General features: G+C 44.6%; 1 protein-coding gene across 3 annotated transcripts in view; it reads left to right on the plus strand.

Moving 5' to 3' along the window:
- Positions 1 to 16,490: 16,490 nt before the first annotated feature.
- raraa (retinoic acid receptor, alpha a) overlaps positions 16,491 to 25,177 on the plus strand; it is a 131,595-nt gene continuing 122,908 nt past the window's right edge. For all 3 annotated transcript variants that reach the window (XM_031843201.1, XM_031843200.1, XM_031843204.1), the window contains exon 1: positions 16,491 to 16,773. The gene's annotated coding sequence lies outside the window, so the exon portion shown is untranslated. The remainder of the gene's footprint in view (positions 16,774 to 25,177) is intronic.

Here is a 25,177-nt window from a genome sequence, read left to right on the forward strand (position 1 = left end):
AACATTCCAATGCAACACTTTCTCAATCAGTTTTAAACTGCGCCATTGTTTTCGCTCGCTGCAGGGTAAGTGAAGTTATGTTCTCTTTTCATGGTGTTTGCTTGCTTGCTGAACTTGCATAGATCGAGGAGATGAAGGTCTGCTGCACTTCCTGCGAAGACGGAAGAGTTTGCCAGAACGTAAAGCCTGGACAACACAAGGTTTGTCTTGAGTTTGCTTAATATTCGCACAGGCGATACACAGTGCAGACATTATTGTCACATTGTTCGGCTGTACTGAAACACATAATGAGTCATCAAGGATGAGATGGAAAATTGACTTGTAGTTGGCAGACAGAAACACCTCACCATGTCTGTGATCATCTTGCCAAAGTCATTTCAAAGAGAGTTCTAAAGTGTGTTTGAGTTAACCGATGTCTACTGGTTGAGGATAGAAGCTTCAAACAAAACAGAGAGGAAAGAAGGCGCCTTTGTATTTGTTTTAGTGGACCTGTGGAGATATATTCTAAATACTACTCGTACTTTACCAGAATTCTTCCAGCATTTCAATAAAAGCATTTCATGGAACAAACTCAACATAATCACTGGAAGCTGCATCTAATAGGACATAATGCTGCTAGTAAAACCAGACATTTGAAACATTCATATATCAGAACAGTGATCTCCTGCGTAGTTTCTGCTGCTTTATTTATTTTCGGGGAGGGAATGGGTAGTGGGTAAAGCTGGATGGGGGACTCGCCGGCTGTGAGGGATCAGTTTCAGGACTGTAAACATGGCGGGGACACCCCCCCCCCCCCCGAAAAAAACCACCCAGCCCCCCCAGCCATGCCCCCCCCCCCCCCCCCCCTGCCCCTTTCCTCTTCGTGTTTCCTGTTGAGCTGGCTAGACTCCTTTGACAGATTTACAACTCAGGGGTCAAAGTTTTCCGACGGCAGCAGATAAATCTTACACCCCCCCCCTCCTTGCTTCTCCTTCACCTGATAAAAAGACAAACACTCTGAACAGCCGCCCTGCGCTGCCCCCTCTACCAGCCCCCCCGCCTCCACCCACATCCTTTCATGTGTAATGTGTGTAAAAAATCTGCTAGTGCACCTATGTGTGTGTGCGAACATGTGTATGAGAACGCCGGTGTGTGTGTGTGTGTGCATGCAGAAGGCTAAGTGCCTTGCAGTTTGTGGTTAAGGAAAAGAATGCAGAACATTGTTCTTGAACCATAAAGGCAGGCTCTTCATGTTCCAATCTTTTCTTCAGGGGAGGAGGTCTGGTGATCCCCCCCCCCCCGCCGGTTCTTCTTCTTTTCCCTCCATCAGATTTTAATGTTTTGGCCCCAGTGTGTTACACTCTCTGCTTTTGTCTTCTCTCCTCCCCGAGATAGATAAGAGGAGCACGAGTATGCTTCATTCCACCAGCATGCGATCATTTGTACCCCCCCCCCCCGCCCCACCCTCTCCGACACACAATATCCCACTCTCTCTCATCCCACCCACTGTAACATTCATTTCTCTTTATTCGCCTGTCTTTTGTCGCCGTGTCTGTGACAAACAACCTCAGCTCTACCTGGGCAGGGTGTGGAAGAAAGAAAAAGAAAAGAAACGGAGAGAAGTATTGCAGGAGAGTCTCAAAACACACACAGGTTTTGGGGCCATGTTTCTCTCTTCGCGCTCTTTATCTGCTCTGATCTCTGTCCTGGGGTGGGACGCCAAGATGATCAGCATTATTCACAAGCTCCAGCCAAAACACATAAAACTTCTTTTTTTCAGTTGCTCTAATAAATCTGCAGATTACTTTTACTAGTGGTTGTCGTTTGGCATGTTGGGATGTGTAGCCGCTCCTCTCTCATTCATCCCGTCTTCTGACAGGGAGCAGATCTGAAATGATTTGGATTAGTGGCAGATCAACTGTTCTCTGACATTGCGACATTTGTGCTATAATTATTAATGATAATGAAGTGAACTGCACGTGTACAACATAATAAGCCGAATGCAGTACATGTTGTCTTTCAGCCTGGGCTCCTAAACCTTAGGCAAAGTGTAGGTGTCCCTCTAAATTGAATGTTACAGTAATATATTCTCTGCAGTGTTCAACAATAAATATCCCCAATACACACACACACACACACACATATCCTTCCAATGGCGATGGATCAATGGACATGATTGATTTGATGGAGCGCTGGCAGCCAGTCCTGATCAATGTTGGCTTGGCTGATGGCCGCAGACCGTACATCACTGTCATTCCAAATGTGTGCCGAAATGAGTATGAGTGAGTCCTCTATCGCTTCCACTGCTCTAGATGTTTTTTTATTGCATCATGTTATGTTTGGCTTCCATTTCATTCGGCAAATGTCGCTGTTGAGATGCAAGTTTAGCTTGAAGCGGAGCAGATTAAAATTCATATTGTTGCAGTCTGTAGAAAACTGATTTTGAGTGAGAGAGAGGAGGGCATTACAGCTATCACTCCCCTCCATGGTTGAGAAACACACTCTAATCTTGGAAATCTATGAAACTCTTTTCAAAAATAAGTAGAACTCAGAATTGTGTGTGCCTGTGTGTGACAGACAACATGCAGATAAAAGGAACTACAACCAAACCCACACGACTCAACTCGATCTGAGGACGTTGAAACAGATAATCTGAAAGAGTGTAAACATCGCTAGAACACACCCTGTCCACAGGTCATCCTGTTTCGCAAACTGCACACGCAGACGCACACACACTCACAGACACTCACACACACTCAAGCGCACGCTATCAAATTTGCAGGGAAGCGCATCAAATATTGCAAAACATCACATGCCTTGTGAAACACTCCATGCGCTGCGGCGTTCACTTTGTCAAGCGGGTGACCTTGAATACTTAAGAGGCCCCTTGGTGGAGGTTCCTCCCTCAGCGCTCTTCACACGTCAGTGCCGTGGGAATGAGTGATATGATGGCATGAGAGAGAGAGCGAGAGAGAGAGAGAGACTCGCTGAGTGACTGAGTGAGGAAGGTTAAAACAGGGAAAAAAAAGGAGACGAAAGAAGGAGGTAAAGAGGTGTGGGGGGGGGGCGGGGGAGTGGTACCATCCGACTCTCTCCAGGGAAATCTTTTCACAGTGTCGTGGGGGTAGGTGGCTTTCTACTGGAGAGAAAGATTGAGATGAACATGTTGGAGTTTTTGTCGGGGGGGGCTTTAGGGGATTAACTAATGAACAAACCTGTTGTCTTCTCCTTCACTTGCTCTCTCGCCCTCTTCTGTCCCATCATCCTCTTAAGCCAACTGGACACGCTCTATATTTATACCGTGATCTGGGTGAATTCTCAAATAAATGAATAGATTTGAATATCTCATTTACAACAATGAGGGCATTATCCCTTACATGTCTGACTGACTAAGTCCCCATGTGACCTCTCTGGAGTTTTATGGTCAGCTTGTCTTTTCACAAGACCTGTTATTGGATTATAGTTCGCTCCAAAGACTCTCTTTCTTTCTCTCGTGTTTTGCCCTTCCTCTCTCCATTACCGGCTGTGCTATTCATTTCTCTTTCCCTCTAAACCACTCTTCCGCGCTTCCTTTCTCTCTCTCTCTCTTTGTTCTAAGCGTCTCTATGTTTGTTCTCGTCCTGCATGGGTGAGGTAAGGACTGACAGAGAAGCACGAAAGACAAAGAGCCAATGTAGACGTCTGGTCTGTTTGGCGTGGGTTTTTTTTTTTTTTGGGGCTTCGCACACCTTGTGTCACTCCATTGGTCCTATGTTGGCTATAATATCAAACGACAGGCCGGGTTTCCACTTCAACAAGCCCGTGTCCTTAAAGCAGGGGACAAGAGAGGATGTGATAGGCTGACAAAGAGGGAGGGACAAAGAGGGATGGGAAAGGAGGGGGATATAAAAAAAACAATTAGATGGAAGGGTGGTAGGTCAGAGGATGAGGCAAGGGAGGAACACATATTTAAAAAGAAGTAATGATATCCAGCCTCTCAAACTGCTGCCTTCATTAGATCGACTCACCTCCTTCCTGCAGCACAGAGGTCGGCTGTTCTATGAGGGATCCAGTGACCTTTGAGAGCGAACTTTGATGTTAACTTTGCATGATTTGTTTGGCTGCTCCGCTATGGTGGTGGAGAGAGAGAGGGAGAGAGAGAGAGAGAGAGAGAGAGACTGTATTCCTGAATCTAGGCCAGTCACTGTCTCGAAATGTGGACTCATGTTCCCGTTTCTGACCATTCCCCAGAGGAGCCTGCCTGCCTGCTTGGCCGGTTCACTCTCCGCTTTGCTGTCTTCACCGTCCTTGTCTGTTTTCCATTTCCTGCTCTTCTGTTATACGATATTATGTGGTGCTGAAATGATTATCTGACATTTTAGATAATCGATTAATCCTCTTAAGAATACCGCTGGTGATAGGTTGTTGGCCTGGGTGACATGTTCCTTCATTATCACGAAGGAAAGATTCCGGTTTATTTATATGTTTATTTATAAGTCCCACATACACCGTCCTGCTGCCACAAATACTTTTGCACAAGATGTGAATATTAATCCACGGCTAAAAATAGTCCCAAACAAAGCAAATGCACTGTTGACTCTTGTTTGAGTAGCATTTTTGAGAATGCCCAGCTGTTTTAGGAAATTACTGAACATTTTGAAAAGAAACACGTGTGACTCATAGTTAACGAGACAGACCAACTCCTTGGTCTTTTCATGGAATAATATATCATGATGTTGGCCTCGTCCTTCAAATAATTCAGCAAACAAAAATGCCAAATATTTGCTGGCTCCAGCTTCTGAAAAATATTTCTCCCTTTTATGTGTCAGTGTGAAATGTAAAGTCTTTGGGTATTTCTGCAGTCAATGTCAATCTGACAAAACAGGCAATTTCAAGAAGTCAACTTGGGAACATATGATGGGCACATTATATGCTGATGTTTTATCGACTATAACAAACATAAAGCTATGTGTTACTGCAGGGAAAGCGCTGTGTTGCATTGCAGTGAGCTGTGTTGTATAGTGGTATACTGCTGGGTTGCATATCTCACTGTGTTACACTCGGTTCTGTTCACTCTGTTGTTACATCTTTGCTGTTTTTCCTCTCTCCAGCTCCTTTGTCAGACACAACATCCTGCTTACACAACAGTACATACTGTTACTTACTCTCAACTCCAGCTTCAGTGGGAGGGTGCATGTGACACATTTACATTATAATATAGGGTAATCTAATCCTCATCTGACAGTAAAACATTTATTTATCTATCAGATGAGATATACCGAAAGTAAGATAAAAGAAGGCCAACGCTCTATCCCTTTTAGATCAAACGGTTGGGACCTTTGGGTGGTGTGGCCTCCTTCATTAACCTACATAAAAAAATAAAACTATCTGTTTGGGTAGAGTAAAGTTGGCTTGCAGAGGGACCGGGGATTGGACGGAGAGGCCGGGCAAAAACATAAAAGCCTTGTGTCGACATCTGCCAGCCTACCTCGGCCTTCACTCTCCCGGGCACTGCCAAGCCATTAGCATCATGTAGCGCCTGACGCTAATCCAACCGGGACAGTGCGACCTACATCTGTGCCTGTCACTGAGCTCCCAACACATCTGGCCATCTCCGGATACAACAGTCACGCCCGCCTCTGTCCGCCCTGTGGTGGGCGTAATAATCCCTGATGTTTCTACAGCCTCCTAACATAACGATTCCTTATTAAACTGCACTCCCTAATCAGCTCTGGCATGATGAGTGTCACAGACCTTTTGTGGATTAACATGGACACAAGGCACGGTTCCTAATGATACTTCTTTCTTTTGCCTCTCTCCTCTAACTGGGGAATTCTGGTTGGTTGTAATCGCTGCACAAGTAGTGTGCGTGTAGCACCTCTGGTTTATTTTTCTGCCAACATAGAACAAATTTCTATCATTCACTAACTGATGCTATTGCAGAGTCTACACTAACTTCTTTAGGAGCCGCCATTTTTGTTTAGAACCAACAGTCGTCTTGCAGGCACCTAAGCCACGCCCCTAGCTGCCAATAGCTCCTCACAGGACACTGATTGGTCCGTGCTCTGGCTTGCTTGACAAATGCATTACTTGAAGCCTGACAAGATGTTTTTATGTGCGATTATATAATCCTGCGATTCTTGCAAGAATCCAGCTGCCGTGCAAGGTGGTAACCTCACTGGGGAGACCTCTTTGAAGTTACTGTTATTGTAGCAATCAAACTATTAGGAAATGAACTATCCGCACAGGGGAACTCTTCATTTAGAAGCTAATTTAGATCACTGCCACCAGGTACTTCATACAGATGTATTTGTGTGAAAACTGATTTAAAAGGAAACATCATGATCTGAAGTACCTACTTTGCAGTATTGGTAAAAAAAAATGTACAGAATGCGCTGAAGAAAATGAACTTGTCTCTCTCTTGCTGCTAGGTGAAGCCAGAGAGATGGCTATGCAAGATTAGCATCATACTGCTGCGGTTCTAGTAGTCCTTGTGTTCTTTTCTTTTTTCTTTCCTTGCAGAGAGATCAAGGGAAGGAGTTTCCCTTCTCCGCCTCATTTGGATCAGATCAGCAGCAGGTTCCTCGTGGATCACAGGGAGCACATTTGAGGATTATGGGCGCTCCTCGCTGCCTGCCTCCGTCAGTCCCTGTGTGGCTACATGTAGCCCTGGGAAAAGCAGCAGCAGTCACAGATGAGCAACATCTGATCCCGACTGATCATTAGATGAGGGTATCATTTCCCATTTGCGTGCCTGCATGCGATGACTCATAGTTAGTCCGAGTCCCTATATAGAGACCGAAGCTAGCGACTGAATTCGACATGTATTAATATAATTGTTTAAATATGTTACACTCTAACTTCATCATTAAAGATCCAGCACCGTCAAACTGTCGTTTTGCATTGAGAAAGACTTATTTCTAGATTGAGGGCGTTGAAAGTACGTGATCTGATAAAATCTACTCAAACACTTTGATCTTAAAAACACCAACCTAAAAGTTCCTATAATAGAACCACAGTTAGACTTTATGAGTCACTAAGACGGTCCTGCTCATATTGTATTCATTTATCAAATTACTCTTGGGATTTTTTGGTGTTACTTCTCAAATTTCCTTAAAGTAAGCTGAACTCTGTTGTTTAATTTAAACTGTGTGTGACTGCTCATGCACAGAGTCATCAAGGGCACGTTGGTGCAAGGGTGACTTACACAGGAAACCCAAAAGAGATAGAGCAGAGAATTTGGGTGGTGTTAAAAGCCTAAACCTCAAACTTCCGTCGCCAAGCTCATGTTGTTTTTCTCTTTCACAAAGAGAGACGTACTCGATGCCCAGATAGCTCCTGCTTTTTAAACTGGAACCCCTTCTGTGATCCTGTGCAGGGCGTGTTCTTCTTTTTCCTTTTCTTAAATCCCCTTTATTTACTCTCCAGCAGAGTTTACTTCATGCTCGCGCCCCCTCTGAGACAGTCTCCTGCTCAGCCAAGCATTGTGCCCCTAAATTCTCATCACTTCCAGGTTGTCCTCCATTGTTCCCCCTGTTTTTGTCACAGTATGACACAGTAATCAATAAGCAATTAAAAAGGCAACATGGCACAGGGCATTGCTTACTTAGTTCCAGTGGACGTGTTGCTTTTGCAGGGATTTACTACAGGGATGAGATCACTGGGGTGTGTTCGGGGCCTTACAATCACTTTGTCTAAGTACAAGACATTTTATAAAAGCTAACTGCACTGCTTTTAGCTTTTTGCATACGCGGTTACAGATATGGGAGCGTTCTTTTATTGACATTACTGTGGTATTTGCCATTTTCCTGACGTTTGAAGAAGTTGACTATGCATGTTCCACGAATAACATTTTAAAAGCTCCAGCTTACGACCAGTCTTGAAGGAGGGAGGGGAAGACGAGCCAGCTCAAGGTCAGACGATGCTCGGCAGTAATCTTAACCAGGAAGAGATGTCGAAACCACCCATCCTGTGCGAAGGAATGGCTGCTGCTGGTTTACGAGGAATTCACACGCAGAGGCTGCACCACCAGTCACACTGTTTACCAGCCTCTGATATTCCACTGTCACTCGGCACCGCAGCCACCAGAGGCCTTTACGACATGATGTGACAGAGTTGAACTGTGTCGCATGACCACTCATCCCCAATTACAGCCGCGTTTACTGTAACTGTAGCATATCAAGTATGTCACTTGATGGTTTAGACTGTGCTGTCTGCTGGGTGGTGGGAGAGTTAGAAGTGTTTATGGAGTGGGTTCTTTTTTCTCCCTGCACCATGTATGTTTTTCTGTGTGAGGGGGGGTTAACACAGTGCTTACACGTCATTTATAGTCTTTTGACCCTGATAGACAGGCGGCCAGGGCAGATGTCTCCCATCAGCCGTGTCCAGTGCACCCCCCCCCCCCCCCCCCCCCACCCCCCCACCCCCCTCACCTCTGATATGACAGACCTGCCTTCGTGCCTGGATGGCTGTTGGAAGAGGCATTTGTGTGAGTGCATGAGTGTGTGTGCGTTAACTATATGCTTCCCTGCGTTGAAGTAAGTAGTTTATGGTAAAAGCCAGGAAAAACTATAAGCGTTGTATGTTTTGCATTAATGCAAGGGATTAAAAAAAAGAGAAGGAAAGTAAAATCCAGAAAGCTCCACTTCTCCCCCTTTTTCGTCCTCCTCTCCTCCTTGCTTTTTACAGGCTACCATTTCCACTAAATTAGTGCCCAGGGTTTTAATTGCAGTTTATGAAGCTCATTTATTGGCGCGAGGGTCTGTGTTTGTGTGATCTGGCATCCAGCACGCAGGCCAGTCCTCTCCAAGCCTCCCTGGGGTTAATGCATTTCTTATTTTTTTTCCCCCTCTGTTGTTTTTTTTCTCTCCCCCTCCTTCTTTTCTTTTTAACACCAGAATGTTGCTGGGCTTAACTGTACATGCTGCTGTTTTTATAGAGAATTAGCACTTCTCTACCCAACTCTGGCTGTGTGGCTCCACACTGGAAGTGTTGCCTTTAAATCAGCCCCCCCCCCCCCTTTAAAACCGCCCAGGCACGTGCCAAGAACCACACATTTAGCATACAGAAGCTAGCATTTCTTATGAATTTCATCAAAGCCTTGAAGGCATAAAGTCACGGCTTGATACACAATAAATACAGTATGTCAATTTTGATTGTTATACATGTAGTAGGTTAAAGAGCGGACATTGTTTTCACAACCAATGACAACCTTACTTTCTCTCAATTTCTCTTTCACTTCCCCTCGCTTTCTCTCTTCCTCCACATCATCCCCTCTGTGGCATTTCAGTGACACCCTGGAGGCTAATTAAGCCTTAATTACATTTGTTGGAATTGATTTGTGATTTAGTCTTTCCTCTGTTGTTCCAGCTCATTGGCCTCCATAGAAATGTCATTAATGCGCCATTATTTTCACGGGCGGTCTAATTAAAGGGACATACTTTCTGGGTTTCCTCTGATGAGATGCTGGGAAGGGGAACATGTTGGCGATTGGCACCCTGATGATCCAAAATGGAAGACGCTGTGAGAGAGAGGGGGGGGGGGGTCATAACATAACCTTATGCGTATAAAGGCACTGTGCAGAACGAAGGCTGCCAGGTGGCATAATGTGTGACATGACATCAGCACAAGACATGCTAGCTTTAAAGGGATAGTTAAATATTTTGTGAAATGTACTCATTTTCTTTGTTGCTGAGAGTTAGATGAGACGGTAACCACGAGACCATGAGACTGTTAGCTTAGCTTAGCATAAAGACTGGAAGAACTGGGAAACAGCTAGCCTAGCCCACTAAACAAAGTTCATAAATAAGTCTACCAGAAGCATTAAAGCTGAGTATTAACATGTCTTGTCCCAGTAATTTGAATGTGTTATTTAGTCATATTTAGAGGTGCTAATAGGGATATTTCTGAAGTTAGCCAGGCTAGCTTTTCCCCATTGCTTCCAGTCTTTAAGCCAAGCTAAGCTAATCAACTCGCAGCTCTATAGAGTCGTAATTAATGCACAGACATGAAAGTGTTACAGGTTTTCACATGTTACTCTCTGCAAGAAAGGGAGCGTATTTCCCAAAATGTCAAACTGTTCCTTGAAATAAATTCTCAGACTTAGACTCACGGTGGTTGTGGTCTTAGTTTGTGATATACCAGCACTTGGTGTTGAATGTTTTCTCATGAAAATGCCACCTCCTCTGCACGATAACAAGAACAGTGGATATTTGATGGTAAGAAGTGGAAATGAAAGGTACACAAATATGACCCTGTTGCAGATTTACCGTGATCCCCTCTGGATGTGATCCCAGGCCTAAAAAACGTGTTCTGTCTTAATGGGTGACCTGAGTAACGGAGCATCAGGCTGCTCACAACACAGTACAGCTAAGGAAGCAAAGGCATGCTTGGTTCCCCTTTAGAAATAAAAAAGCAGAATTTGGAGTTGGCAGTTGTTTGTACTTCTTTTAATATGCCGGTCTTTCCTTAGGGAGGCTTGTGGGAGGGAGGCAAAAAAAAAAAAGGGAGAGGGGGGTTTTGCGGTGCATTCACATGTGGAAGCTCAAAGCAGTAACAATCTTTCCCAGCCTGCTCTGGCCTCATATGGCCTATGGTATCCTGCTAAGTGCCTCATAGCACAAGACTATTCTCTCTGTCTCTCATTCTCTAACTGCTCTTATACCTTTCTCCGCTTGCTCACCAACTCGCTGCCAGAGTGACTGCCTGCCAGTCTCCTCTGCCCTCAATTTTAGTGCAATTCTATCAGTTGTCTGCTTTCTGTCTGTTATGATTGTGTATAATGGGACTCCGACGTGCTGGCTGGCAGGCTGACGGGTGTGTTGGACAACTGCTTCACAGTTGGCTAGGCTGGTGAGAGAGGGGGAAGCATAGAGGGAAGGAGAGAGAGAAAGAAAGGGAGTAAAAAAAGGTGGAGGGAGGGAACGACAGTGCTGAAGATAGAGAGGGAGAGCAGGGAATGGGGTCACTTGAGTTTGTTGCTCATAGGATATCAAGTGGCTCACTCTCTCCACCCCGTTTAGTAGTTTGGCTCCTCTGTTACCTCCCTCCCTATCGCATCAAAACCGCCATCTTTGGGAGTGTTGCAGCAACAATGTCCTTCATAAAACAATCCAGCAACCCCCGCTTTGAGTCCTGGGCTTAATCATGCCATGTAAACAATGATGATGAAGTTCAAGTGAAGCATTAAGTTAGCTTAAGTCTTGTTTTTATTTTATATGACTATGGCAAAGCTCTCTATGCCCGGAGAGACGTGGATTCGAGCTGATACACGAGAAATGTTCTGCTTTGTTACAGGTTGTTTTGCATGGTGGGGGGGAAGAAACAGTCTGTTGAGCAATGCAGAGAGAAGTTAACCATATGGGGAATATGAATTGTCCCCAAAGGTGTTTTCCTTAACTTTGCCAGGTCCCTGCGATTGCTGAGTCATCTGGAAAAAAGCAGCGCTCTCGCATTCTTTATTCTTGGGTAATGCAGCATAAAAGGACTTCCATTTTTAGCTTTTCCGCAAATTACATTAAGGCACAGTTCAGTGAGCCCTAATGCTTTGAAAGTAACAAAAATCGACGGAGAGGGATAAAAGTTTTTTGATATTGCTCAGACTTTCTCCCCGCAAGGCCCCCTTTATACCTCCTCCCTGCCGCTGAGCGGGAGAAGAATGGGTTAAACCTGTCTGCGGCCCACATCTGGGAATCATTTGAGACATTCCACAAGGCTTACCACATGTTTTCAGATGGACTAAATCCTGCGAAAGGCTCGGCTGTCAGAGGTTTGAAAAAATCATCTTTTTTTTTTTTGTCTTTTTTTTTTCGCGCGAGGAGGGGAAAAAATGAGAAAGAGAACATTAAACTGTATAATGGGTTTTCTCTCTTGCAGGTGAGATTAGGTAGGAACGTGGGTGGGTTTGCAGGGCGGTCCCTGTGTGTGGCAGCCGTAGTGTGTGCATGGAATGGTCTGAGTCCTCCTGCACGTTGGTGGCATGTTATTCGAATGTGTTCCGAGTGAAAGCTGTTTCTTTACATTTGCAGTTCAAAGGAGGCTTTGGGGTTTGGGTAACTGTTCCCATGCGGCTGATACAATCTCCTCTGCGCTCGCTTTCTTCCCCCTCACTAATTTCTTCTTTATTCTTCACAACCTAGCACCATGAAGTGAACCAACGAGAAAGCCATGTAGCTTTTCAGCACGCCTGTCCAGGCACACTAACGGACACGGGTGGCACATTCAGCCACTGGCGGGGCTGCTTCTTTGGAGCATTCAAGTGATGTGATATGTTCATCTTGTGATATATTTAGAAAGGCTCCTTCATTAAGCCCAACTGTCTAACCTTCAGACCCGCCATGAAGTGTTTTCTATGATGACTGCTTGACGCTTTCTCCATTTCACTCTACTGTGGATGACAAGCCAATAAAGGGGAGTTGCAGAGTGATGAATGGTTGGCTGTTGGGAGTTCCAAATACATATGTGGTTTTAAGAAGGCGGCAGCATGCAGGCTGGTCGGACTAAAAGCCAAATGACTGTGGATGGTGATTGACCAATATGCTTTGGCACCTTCATGGGCTCTCATGTTGCCCCAATGCGTTGGATGCCTCACTGTAATTGTCCACTGATATTTGGGGAACTGGAAATGTTTCTGTTGGGCGTGGATGACACCCTGTATATACATTGAGGAGGAGGCCCCTGGCTGTCTCTGCCACCCTCTCCCTTTTCCCTGCGAACCAGGCCATGACATGCGGTATGTGGCCCCATGCTGGGGGTGAAAGCATTGATCAGACTGGCTAATGTTACCACACTTTGGAAATAGCACTGGATTTTCACAGCCGGCAGTAAAGAGGCACCCGATGTTTAGAGGCGGAAACTGAGCACCTGCCAAGAGGCTCACCAGGTGCCTTGTAAAATGCAACATGAGAGAGGCGCTCCACTACAGTGCAGTAACAATGACCGTGTACAGGGACTATTTGATGTTGTGGTTTTTCATCAGAAGGAATCACAGGAATGAGGCAGCTCTGTGAGGCCACAGAGAACATAGGATGCCTCCTAAAGCATCTCAGAGTTTGTCTGTATTAAGTAATGCAGTAGTTGCCAATCTTTTTGTTCTGGTGAACTCTTATAGGAATAAGAACATGTTGGGAAATGGGCTTTTTTGCATGCCTGTTTGATAAATATGAAGCAACCTCCAGCTGCTGGTTAGTTTAGCTTAGCTTAAAGACTGGAAACAGCTAGTCTGGCTCTGTCCTAGGTAACCTCTGCCTACCAATCAGACAATACAGGAAGCGCTCCAGACCGAAAAATACTTAAGCCCATAACCTAAAACTAAAACACTTCATGTTTACACTCTGTTTTTTTGTACAGGTTATACAAATGTATAACTTAGTTTGCTAATCAATTCATTACCTTTAGCTGTACCATATATAAATTAGAGTGTTATCAATGTTTTCATCTGATTCCCGGCAAGAAAGCGAATGAACCATTTCCCAAATTGGCAAACTATTCCTTTAAAACAAAGCTTAATGGATTTCCAATTTCCCGTACTCTAGTTGAATCATTTTCTGACGACTAAATTGGTCAAATAATTGAACTATCCACAAAAAAGCAAACATCAGAGGACGGTCTGGAAGAATGAGCAGGATTTTAGGTAATCTATATATAGTTTTGTTTGCTTAATCAACTCGGGACCCCTTATACATCCTCTGACCCCTTGCAGAACCACGGAAATATCACTAGTCAGTGGTAAATGTTCTACTAACCAAAAGCCCAGGCAGACACTCTGCATGCATACCGTACGTAATCCTTCATATTAATGTCAGACTTGTCTCCTAGAAAGCCTTGAAAATGGAGAATGCAGCATTAGAAATCGTGGATCTTCGAAGCATGTCCAAATTCAGATTTTCTGTCTTTGTACAGTAGCCAGACACAAAACGAATGCCTTCCAAGCCACTATGTCAAGTCGTAAATTCTAAAGGGAGCCTATATGTGAAGCACGGAATTGAACATGCATCACATGGCTTTCCACTATGCTTGACATATCCTTATAGCTGTACAATACATGCTGAAATGTCGTCTATATCTGTATCTTGTAGAGCAGCGGGGAGCTGTACTCGGCCAGTAAGCCATTAAGATTCAACTCCAGTAACTTCCAGTGTAAACCTGGCTACAAGTGGAGGATGCAGCTGGGCTAAGGGGACCCCAGAGGCCTGACTATCCAACCTAGAGATATGTAGAGGAAGCACAACGCCACACAATACAAATCCCTACACTGCAGTTTAGTGAACGAGGGCGAGCCCATCCAGCCTACATGAACACATGCTTTACACACACATGCCGGGCCCCAGTTACACCTGTCAGATAGCAGTAAAATAAGACGGTTCCGTCCCTTCAACTATTCTGTTATGACAGCAGCTACTTCCACGAGTACATACTTTTAGCATACGATGACTCCCTCAGTCCACAGTTACTTGCATGCCTGTGTGTCCCATGTCACAACCAACGCCCCCCCCCAAAGCACTGCATTCTTCACTTGTGTGGTGATGTGTGACAACTGACACAGCTTAGTGCCACTCACAACTTTTGTATGAGAAAGCCTTAAAGGCAACAGGGGAAACAAGGAGGATACTGTCACTCGCACTCTCTCTGTAGCCGTGTCAGTGCTCCCAGGAAAAAGATGAAAAGCAACTGAGAAGGTAAACGCGGAGGCAAAGTATGTCACAAGCTGTCTTGTGGCCTTTTGTCCAATCATATGGGGCAAAACACATCCACCACCTGTCACAAAACTTTGCTTTCTGGGGCAGAAAGCCATTGAGTGTAGCAGTCATATCTGAGAGATGGGAGAGAACCTGTGCTTTAAGGTGGTACACAACCCCTTCGCACGCAAACACACAGACGCAGAGACCTCTTTGCACCTGCTACTGTATCCACACTACTGTGCACACACACATACACCCACTTGAGTGTACATGGGAACATTAAAGCTGCAAATACTTTGATTATTGATCAAACTATTGTTTATATTTTTGATTAACCAATTATTTGCATAGTCAATAAACTGTGAAAAAAAAGGTAAATCGCACATCAACTGCCGTTAACCATTTGTCTCATCAGTACTGGAAAATCTTTTTCATTTACATTATAAATAAAGTGAGAGTTCTTCATATTTTTTAAGCAATAAATGATGTGATTAACAAAATGCAATCAATTAATTACAGTTTTAATAACTGATCGAAATTGAAATATACAGGCTCATGTGTGTGCGTGCACAAAAGAAATCTTAAACAATTGCTTGCAGAAACGGTTTAGTTTGTGAGCTTTCTTGGTTCATTTGATTTAATTTCTTCAGTGAGCCATGTACAGCATCATATCATTTGCATCAACTGTTAAAACAGCTAGCCAAGCTGAGAGCTAATTTTCACACGCAGGCACAATTAAAAACACAGCACAGTTATGACATCAGGCACAAGAGAGGAGGTATAACATAAATGCATACAGTAGGTCACATCTAAAATATTACAGAGCTATCAAATGCCAATTATAGAGACATTTTTAAAAAAGTGCAGAGTAAGTGAGCACATAGTTGGGTTGCTTCTGGACAAATTTGTCTTTAAATATAAAAAGCTCTTTATGTGATCTGGCACAAGAGTTCCTCTTGAGTGCTGGATTTAACAGATGGAGCTGACTGCCCAAATGCAGTGTGACAAAAGGTTACAGTGCAATCTGTGATGGAAGAGATGTTAGAGCCTTGTTCTCAGCAGGACGGGGAGGCATGCTGGAGGAATAGTGGAGGAAAGGCCAGATTTAAAATTTTATACAAATGATACATATTTTAATAAAGTCTGAAAATTCTCCAGTCTCTCTGGTGTCCCATTGTGATGATATAGAGTTGACATTTTACAAGTTGATGGTTTTTAAGGAGTGACAAAATAGAGGAAAGTACCATAAGGAAAACTGAGTCATATACATGATTAATGAACGATGTATTTTTAAGGTTGAAGCCATTATTATTACAACAGTCTGAAATATGTTCCATGTCTAGATATGTGTCTCAGTGGTTGTATAATGAATGCATTATAATCAGAATGCAACATCTTGCTTTTTCTCTTGATTTCTGGCTTCTAAATTGATACTTTAGTATCTTTTGCTTGCTACACTCTCTTTTGCAAGCTTGTGTTTGGTTGCATTGCTTTTGAAATGTAAAAAGTTACATAATCACACACTCACTGGAGACACCATTGACTTCAGCCTCACATTAAAGGTTAAAGTTAGTTCTTTGTCAACTAAAAAAAGTAAGTCTTTGGCTTTGGTCTTTGGCTGCCTGACTGAGAATAGAAGAGGGAGTTTTGTGTATTTATTAAGAAAAGCATAAGTAAAGAAAAAAAAACATAAAAGGATGAAACCCACTTAACATATGCAGCTGAACGAATGCTGTGCTTTTCTTGTTGCCTCGCATCATTTATGCAGAGCCCTCAGCACATCTGTGGGGGGGGGCAGGACATCCACTTTTTAGAGGACTGGCCCCCGGAAAAGGAAAGGGGCGGGGTCAGAGGGAGCCGGTGTTGGATTTCACAGCCAGAGAACGTGACTGCAATGGTTGCCTTCGCGAAAGCCGTGCCAAACTTGCCCGAGCTCTGAAAGCGGCTCGCCGTTCCTCCACGTACATCACGGTTTTGCCGGCCGCGGGTTAATGCCACTCGGAACTCCGTGGGAGACACCGTTTGCACAAGCGAGAGTCGGCAGAAAACTTTGAACCGCCGCGGAGAAATACAGCTGCGCGGCTGAACTTCCACCAGCAGCCCGAGGGGACCGGGAGGAGGAGTCAACAGGTCCCAGGTATTTCCATCCACACGCCATTGACAGCTTGTCAACATTTGACAGCATGCGTCCGCGTCTCATAAGAGGCTAACGGGGGCACCGTAATTAAGGGTTAGCTCTTCCACCTGGAGGATTTTGAATGCGTCGTGCATGGCCACGGTGGTAATGTGCACGAGTGTGACAGGTTTTTAACGCCGTTCATTGTCAAAAAAAAAAAATGAACACCTGGAGTCCAAAACTCCTGTCAACTTGGTAATTCGTGGCTACCGAAAGAAAAAAAGAAAAGAAAACTACCGCTAATTGTGTTTGTCCACGCGACATTATGTTCAGTGGACATGACGTCTGTTAGGGCGGCTAGCATGCAAAGCTAACGCTCCTCTGCTCCTCAACGTTAAGCCTGTAAAGACAGCGGGACACATCTCAGCGCTTTACTCGAGTCAATTAACAGCCAACCTGACAACTATTGAGCTTATCATTTAAAAAGTGCTGTTATGTTGCGCTAAAAAACATGCAACGCTCTGCGCCTCGCCGTCGGTGCCTACTTGTTTGTTTTGTGCACCCTGGAATGTGGAGAGATATCTATATTCTCACATCGTGTTTTCGCTCCCTATTGCTTTGTTGCGGGCTACTTTTAGGCTCGAGGTGAACTTTGCACACTGCATTGTATATACTTCGCTGTTGATACCGATCATATCAGCAGCGCCATTCCTCTAAACGGATGAACAGGCATGCAGCTCACGCGGGGGCAACCACAGCCTGCATTCTTCTGATGCGCTCCTAATACCGAGCCGCAAACTTGATGACACAAACACGAATGCATTCTTCTGAAAGTGGAGCCTTCATGTTCCCGCTGGAAACTGACGGATATCTCCCCTAATTAGTTAACACCCCTGATTAACCCCTGTCAAGATAATGTGGCAATTTGAGGCGTCTGGGTGTCAGCAAATTAAATGTCAGGACTGCGCTATAATATTTGAGTTGCATACCCTGCAGCACCAGAAAGTCATCAGTGTTCACTTGTAAAATGTTGTCTTGTGAAACCACAGATTAGAGCGCATTTAACTCCATTTGCGGCTGTAACAAGTGCTTCCGAGATGTTTCATTTTTTTATTTGAGTCATCTTTAAATAGCTGTGCACTTTATGCATTTGGCACAGCGTAATTTGTTTAATGATTTTTTTTTTTTATGCAGCTACAGGTTTATTATGCCTCACTCAACTTGTGTAATACTGTCTGCAGACAGAGTGTGTGTGTGTGGGGCGGGGCTGGAAGAAGAAGAAGAAGAAGATGCCCTTTCTCCTGTGACAACCTGTGACATTCAGAGCAAGATGCATTAGAGGCTGAGCCACGAAGTGGGAAATTTGGTGTGTCAGAGTTTTCCCCGCATTGTCACCTCCTCTCTTGGTGTGATTCACGGTTAAATGTTGTGCCACCGCCGTAATTGGGAAGGCTTGGGCTAAACACAGCATTGTTTACCGGCCCCCTAAACTGTGACATCTAATAGTAATTTTGATAATAACCTTTTTAGATGTCTGTTATAACTGTTTCTGCTGTCTTGTGATACCTGATCCCATGTCCTGCCCTTCATTGAGTTCTAAAAATACAGTCCCTCTCTCAGTGGTTGTAATTAGGCTATCAGAGAGGTATGATGTTGGCATTCATAAAAATATCTCAAGTGTTAAAGGCATAGTTTGGGTGGTTTTTTGAAGTAAGGTTGTATGAGGTGCTTCAGTCAGTGTATGGTGGTCAACACGCCCCCAGTTTGGAGAAACTGCTGTAGATGGTGACAGCAGCAAAACATGTTGTAGCCACTCATAAAGTAGTTTAAGTGTTCGCTATATTTGGAATGTGTTCACCGTTCTACCTTGCTGTCAGAAAGCCCTTTCCGAGGTAGACCTGCAACCCAGAAATAAGCATGGTTTTTTTTTTTACGTTAAACTACCCATTGTTGTATTCGTTTGTTAAAATGCAGTGGCGTTCTGTTACGCGGCACAAGGCGGTGCTTTTTTTTTGTGTGGTACTGTCAACCCTTTGACGAGCGTCATTGGTCCTCCTCGTGTGAACAGTGCCAGCTAAAGGCCTCGCCTTCACATAGCACTGTATGTGTCATCATCAGTGGTGGCAGTGGCACACTCACTTTGTCCTCACCCCCTCGCAAAGTCCCTTTCCTTCCTCTGCAGATTGTAAAGTCAAGCATGAATGACACTGGAAAGGATCCTTTTTGGTTCTTTAAAAACACAGTAGTAGTGAGTCAGTGGCTCCTAGCTCTGTCAATTGTATTTGTCACTTTTGATTTGTTCATCACCTGTGGAACAAATGACTTGGTGAGAGGTGATGAGTTATTAACAGCTGGTTGGATTGCTCACATTTAGATACGTTTGCTTCTATCAGATTGTTGGGCAGCTGATACTGCTCAGCTGGTTTTCTTATATATTTACTAGATTTCATCCAAAAGATCTTTTCTCTTACTTTTCTTTTGACGGAACAAAACAAACATCGACTTGTGCATGTTGAATTTAGAAGTTTCGGGTAACCTATTCTCATAATGCTTGGCAAGTTAGAGAGCGGGCACCGTGTTTTTTTTTTTTTTTTTAATATTCCTTCGTCGTGTTACTATCAGGTGTCATAGATGGTGTCATCCATTCAGCTCAGTAGGTCACCACATTGTTTATTCTTGCGAATCGGTTTGATCTCAGTCACAAGATAGCATCCTTCAGGAATAACACATTTACCACCAATAGTAGGTGTGAAAATGCAGTTTTAGCAGCAAAGGGGAAATATTCTAGAGATGTACTCTTTTGCTACATTTGGCATTGGACCTCTGAATAAACCTTGGTGTGTCAGGTGGTTTTCTTCGGTCTGTAGTGGTCTATGCACACAGCCTCGCCACAGCAGCCTGCTGCCCTGTTGTTTACTAACCAGGCTGACTCATGAGGCTGTGCAGCACAAACTCATCAGGCTCTGACAGATGAGACACGCTCGCCACAATGTCAGGGCACCCTGGAGATGTCACCCAGAGATTAGCTAACGGTAAACACCTCTTCCCGCTCCCACCCACACTCACATTTCAGATGCGAGTGGCTCTTTTTCTGGGGTAGGAAGTAATTAAAGTGAAAAAACAAACAGCAGAGTTGTTTTACACTTACTGTAAATAGGGAAAAAAACCTTATCTTTTTAGACTTTTGTTTTGATGTTCTACATGTGTTGGTTCACCAATCTACTGCCATTAAGAATAGCTCAGTTTGTTGGCGAGCTTTGGCCTAATAGAGAAGCAATTACTTCTAAAAATGAAGCCCGGTGGAACCGAGCAGTGTAGCTTTACACCAATAAAACCAGCCTTGACCTAAATGAAACAGGCTCCGACTCTGTTAGAAATAAGTAGATATAAATTGGGATATTACAGTGGTTTGGCAGTGGTGCCCAATGACGTAGTCATTGCCTTAGGGACTGGGGCGAGTGTGGGAAAAGCAGGAGAGAAGAAGGGTGGGAGCCGATACCAGGAGCGTAGCCGAAGCCGAGTGGGATTTTATTTTTATTTTTTTTTTTAGAGAGGGAGTTCTGGAGCCGCTGTGATGTTGGGATGTGCGAGCTCCGCTCGCGTCGGCCGGCGGCACTTAGACAGGCCTGCTTTTGCATACTGATTCCCTTTCAGCTGTTTTCCACACAGCTCTCTGGACTGCCCGGCACTGCCGGCCTCGCGAGGGTTAACCCCCCTTTTTTCGCACTGCCTCCCTTTTATTCCTCTTTTTATGGCTTTGATGGTATTAAATAATCTTTACGTGTCAGAGTGCACGGCTCCCAGTGTTCATGTTGGGAGAGCGAGAGAGCAATTAGGTCAGAGTGGCAGAATAACTCCGTTTCATCCCGGCCGTAAAGCGGCAGGGTACCTCAGTTCAACTCGCGCTTTATATTCACCTCAAACCTTCAGAGTGAGATTTTCAAAGAGGTCCAAGGCCAGTGGGGTTATCAAAGCACTCGGAGGGAGAGCCTTGTATCTCTCCTTTGTAAGTCTCATGATCAAATGTCCCAGAATGGATCATCGTTTGTGTTATTTTAGGTTCCTCGCTATGTTAATGTGCCTGAAGAATCAGGCCACGTTTGTCTCCTCTTTTTTTTTTTTCCCCTAATGAGGCTGAGCTAAAGACCCATATAACCTATTATCCTGGTTATTGATTTGGAATGTGTTTCAAGCTGCCGCGTGTTTTGGTAGACCTTGAAATAATTGACACATTTATGTTATAAACATAAATTGAAAGCCTTGTGTTTCTGTTTGACTGGATCTCACATGATATGCGTTGTAACGTTTCCCTTATAGCCTGTTCTGCCATGTTTGAGATTGCATTTCTACCATTTGGCACGGGAACATTCTGGAGCATGTCGCACTGTTCCGTCGCCCATCGTCACAGGGTTTCATACTATTTTCCACACTCATTTTGTACCTTTTGGCTTTTTACAAAAGTCCCTCTGCCCAGTCGGACAGTCCCCCCAGCGCGACGGCTGACATTTCCAGTGAAAGAGCCCTATTGTTGGTTCTTAATCCCCCTCCACCCTCTTCTCCATAAAACAATGCTATCAATTGCTTCTACTGAGTACATCCACAGCTCTGAGTGAGAGACAGGCTGGCTGGGCCTGTTCACTAGCCTGCCAGCCCGTCCCACCAGGAAGCCGGTGCGACCTCTTCATTCCCAGCGATGGCTCCGGGCCCACGGGTTCCTCTTCGGGCATCTGCGCTAATATTATCTCTTTAGAATGAGAACCAGCCCTTGATCGCGGCTGCGCTGCCACCTCATAAATGTATATAATGGCTGATGTGTATATTTATTTTCCCGGGCAGACAGTGGAGCAGGCCGTTGGATTCGAACCCCATCCCCCCCCATCACCCACCTTCTTAATGATTGGTCTCCATTCTATTTTCCTGCATTTTCCCCGGGACACTGCCATTAGCTTTGACAGATGATATGTTCTTTCACTGAAACAGTGATCCTGAGCGCACTGTCACTGGAAATTGGAATCGCACCCCCCCCTGTTTTTGGTCCTTGCCTTTTCTTCAGCTCTGTTTTTCTCCTCCTTTTTCCTGTTGCTCTCTCTCTCTTTCTCTCTCTCTCTCCCGGTCTGCACAGAGGGACATGCTGTTAATATTCCTTTCAGAGCCGCACTGTACAGCTGAGCTGCCAAGTTAACCCTCGTGCTGCCATGAGTCAGACAGCTAGCCAGATAGCTGGTGTCACTTACACAGATGTCCGACCAGCCGATCTGTCCTCAAACGCCCCTCGATAATACCAGCGCGGCTCTGTGCCAAGTGTGTGTCTGCAGTCAGCGATGACGTCGTGATTTCTGGTTGGTCGTCCACCAGAACAAAACCTATCATTTTTATATTTACGTTCTATAATTTTAGTCTTACTCATTATACAGTAGAATATTTAAAAAAAGATTGCTCAGGTGCCAGATAGAGAAATGTAGACAAAAAGGTTTGCCTTGTCACTGAACCCTGGATTATTTTTCTAATTAGTCTATTATTAGTTTATAAAATGCCATAAGGTATTGACAATATCCATCGTCGAATATCTTGTTTCGTGCCACCAACAGTCCAAAACCCAAAGATATTCAGCTTCTAATTATAAACGCTGAGAAAAGCTGAAAATATTCACATTGGAGAAGCTGCAACCTAAAACATGGTTGGTATTTTTGCCCCAGAAAAACATTACTTTATCAAACAGATCTACTCCAGATTACAACAATAAACTGCACACTGGAGTGGTTCCTTATCAGCTGGACTGGATCTTCCTAATTGACATGCTTGACAGCTCCTGTGTCTGCTATACCGGATGTTGCATGCGAGTCTCCTGCGCAGCGGCCATGTCCAGTTTTCAAAGCGCTACACAAACCGAACGCATCTCAACACTGGTTTGGGTGGAACAAATCCCCCTCTATTGTGCCTCCTGTGTGGGCGTATGTGGCGGTTGACAGTGTGTTACCCCAGCTGCTGCAGCTGCTTGCACATTAGCTCGAATTTGCTACAGGCCACATTCATCAGTACGAAGTGAACGCCGCGGTGAGAAAGATAATGGTCCTGAACAGAGACGACACCGCTCTCGCTGCTGCTAGCTCGGACAGCTAGCCGGTCGAACGTGGCTCGGCTGCTCACAGCATCGCTGTATTACTGCTCTGATGGGCTTTGAGCCTGCCAAGTCTATGTAGTTAGTGAGCCGCTGCTACTTATTCTGTCTCCATGGGTTGTCATCACAGTGCCATCACACCAAATATCTGTCATACTGAGACGGTGCCGTATGAAGCCTGTTGGATGACAGGATTCCTGTGTTTGCAGCAAGGGGGGGTGGATGTCGAGCCAAAATGACCCCCCAAAACAATGCAGCAAAAGACGATTAGGGGCTAATTACATTTACCTTTGTGTGGGTTTATAAGGCAGTCATTCATCTTCCATGTTTTGTTCTCATAAAAGCTGAATACATTGCTGCTGTTCAGATATTTTATGCACAAATCATAATGTATATTGTGTGAGGAAAGCATCGGACGCAGCCAACAAACTGGGCCTCAAAAAATGTAAATGATACTCATTCAGTCAGCGAGACTGTTACTTAGTTTTGTGTCAACGTGATTTCCATTTTTCTTGGCTTTTTGTGTCGCAGTAATAATTCTGTAATATGGCACACTAGGCAGCATATGGCTGCCATTTATGATCAACAGCCTCTGTAAGAAGTGACTGCAATATGCAAATGTCTGCCTGCTAATGGAGGAGTAATGTAATAATGAAGTGCGGTGTGTATGGCCAATGATGAGTCTCTGGTTATTGAGCGTTGATGGCGTTTGTCGTTACACAGGCTGCAGGTTTCTTGTTTTTGTTCTTTACGACACACACACACACACACGCGCACACACACGCGCGAACACACACACACACGCGCGCGCGAACACACACACACACACACACACACACACGCGAACACACAGACTTGGATACATGAGCATTGCCTTCTTATTGATTCATGGCTTTGGATGAAAAGCATATTGATAAATACCTGGAGTACTTGCCCATTGAAATTGTGAAGCTAAATTGGGCAGAACTGAGACAGATGCGGCGCAGTAAATTAAACAAGCAATCTTCTCTGTTGGGTGACAGCACAATGGTGATTAGGGTTTCATGTGAGCCGCCCTACATTATTTATGGCTGTGCTGTGGGCTGCCTGCAGTTGAATAAACCCACAGTCCATTGACTGGGCACATTACGGAAGGCCGACTCGTAGCGAGAGGGGGGGGGGGGGGGGAGTTAAAAATGGCTTTATTTCCTCTCGAGGGGGTCCATTTTCATCTAAATGAAGGTGGGAGCCCCGAGCGTGTTGTTTCCAGGCCCTGCGTGTGTGAAATGTGTTGACTGTGTTCCAGGAGGCTTCTCTGCACCGCTCTCATTCCTGTTCCAGGGTGATTTCTGCACAACCTCTCATTTGTACACATCAACCCAATCCTAGTTTTCTTGGTCACTGCCTGCTCAACTCGGGGCCCATTTTCACTTCACTCTCTGGCCTTTTTGCTGTGGTTGAACTTCGGGATTTTTGTTTTCCTCCATAAGAAGATATGTTGAATCGTATCCACAGAGAACAAAGTGTGTATCGTATGTGGCAAGGCGATGTGGATAGGATCAATTCTGTCTTCATCCACAGCATGAACAAGATGCTGAATTCAGCATGAGGCATTTTCCACCTCCAAACTGACACTGAAAAAGAGGCAGACCACCTCTGTTTTTAAAACCCAAATTGGCTTTGCTTGTTAATGCTGGCTGTCTGAAAAAAACAAAACATGAAATGAAACTACTGGCTACTGTAAATTGGTTCACACTACCTTTTAGTTCACTTATTTGCGATGCAATTGTGGGCGTTAAGGAGGAACAGGTTCCAGCGTTTAAAGGAGCGCAATGGATTATGAGAGACGAAGGACCGGAAGAAGATTGAGTTTCATATAATCCATAAAGAATGCCTTGATGGCCTCAATCCCCATCCCGCAGATCAGCTTGGGACTCACCTAGTTTAAGCTTGCCACAGCCACAAGCTGTATGTTTTATTATCAGAGGGATTTCTACTACAATCAATACGGACTTGACTCAAAGATTATATTGTTCAACTTCATAAACGGAGATATTGAAGAGGTCTGTCTCTGTGGAAGTCATATGTATACAAGGGAGTTCCTGTATGGCCTTCACAAGCATGTTGTGTCTAAACAAACACTTCCTTCCGTCGGACATCAGCAGTGTACTCGTAAAGCAGAAGTAATCATTGATACATGAGATCAATAAAGAGGCTGCAGAAGTCGAGGTAGTCTGTTAGATAGCATGCTCTGCCACTGTGAATGTGGGGTAGACGTGTAAGAAGAGTCAGTCTATCAATGCATATATTTTAACCACTGCAGACATT

This window comes from Anarrhichthys ocellatus, unplaced genomic scaffold, assembly GCF_004355925.1.
Source record: "Anarrhichthys ocellatus isolate YVR2014 unplaced genomic scaffold, GSC_Weel_1.0 scaffold4, whole genome shotgun sequence".
In the NCBI taxonomy this organism is placed as follows: Eukaryota; Metazoa; Chordata; class Actinopteri; order Perciformes; family Anarhichadidae; genus Anarrhichthys; species Anarrhichthys ocellatus.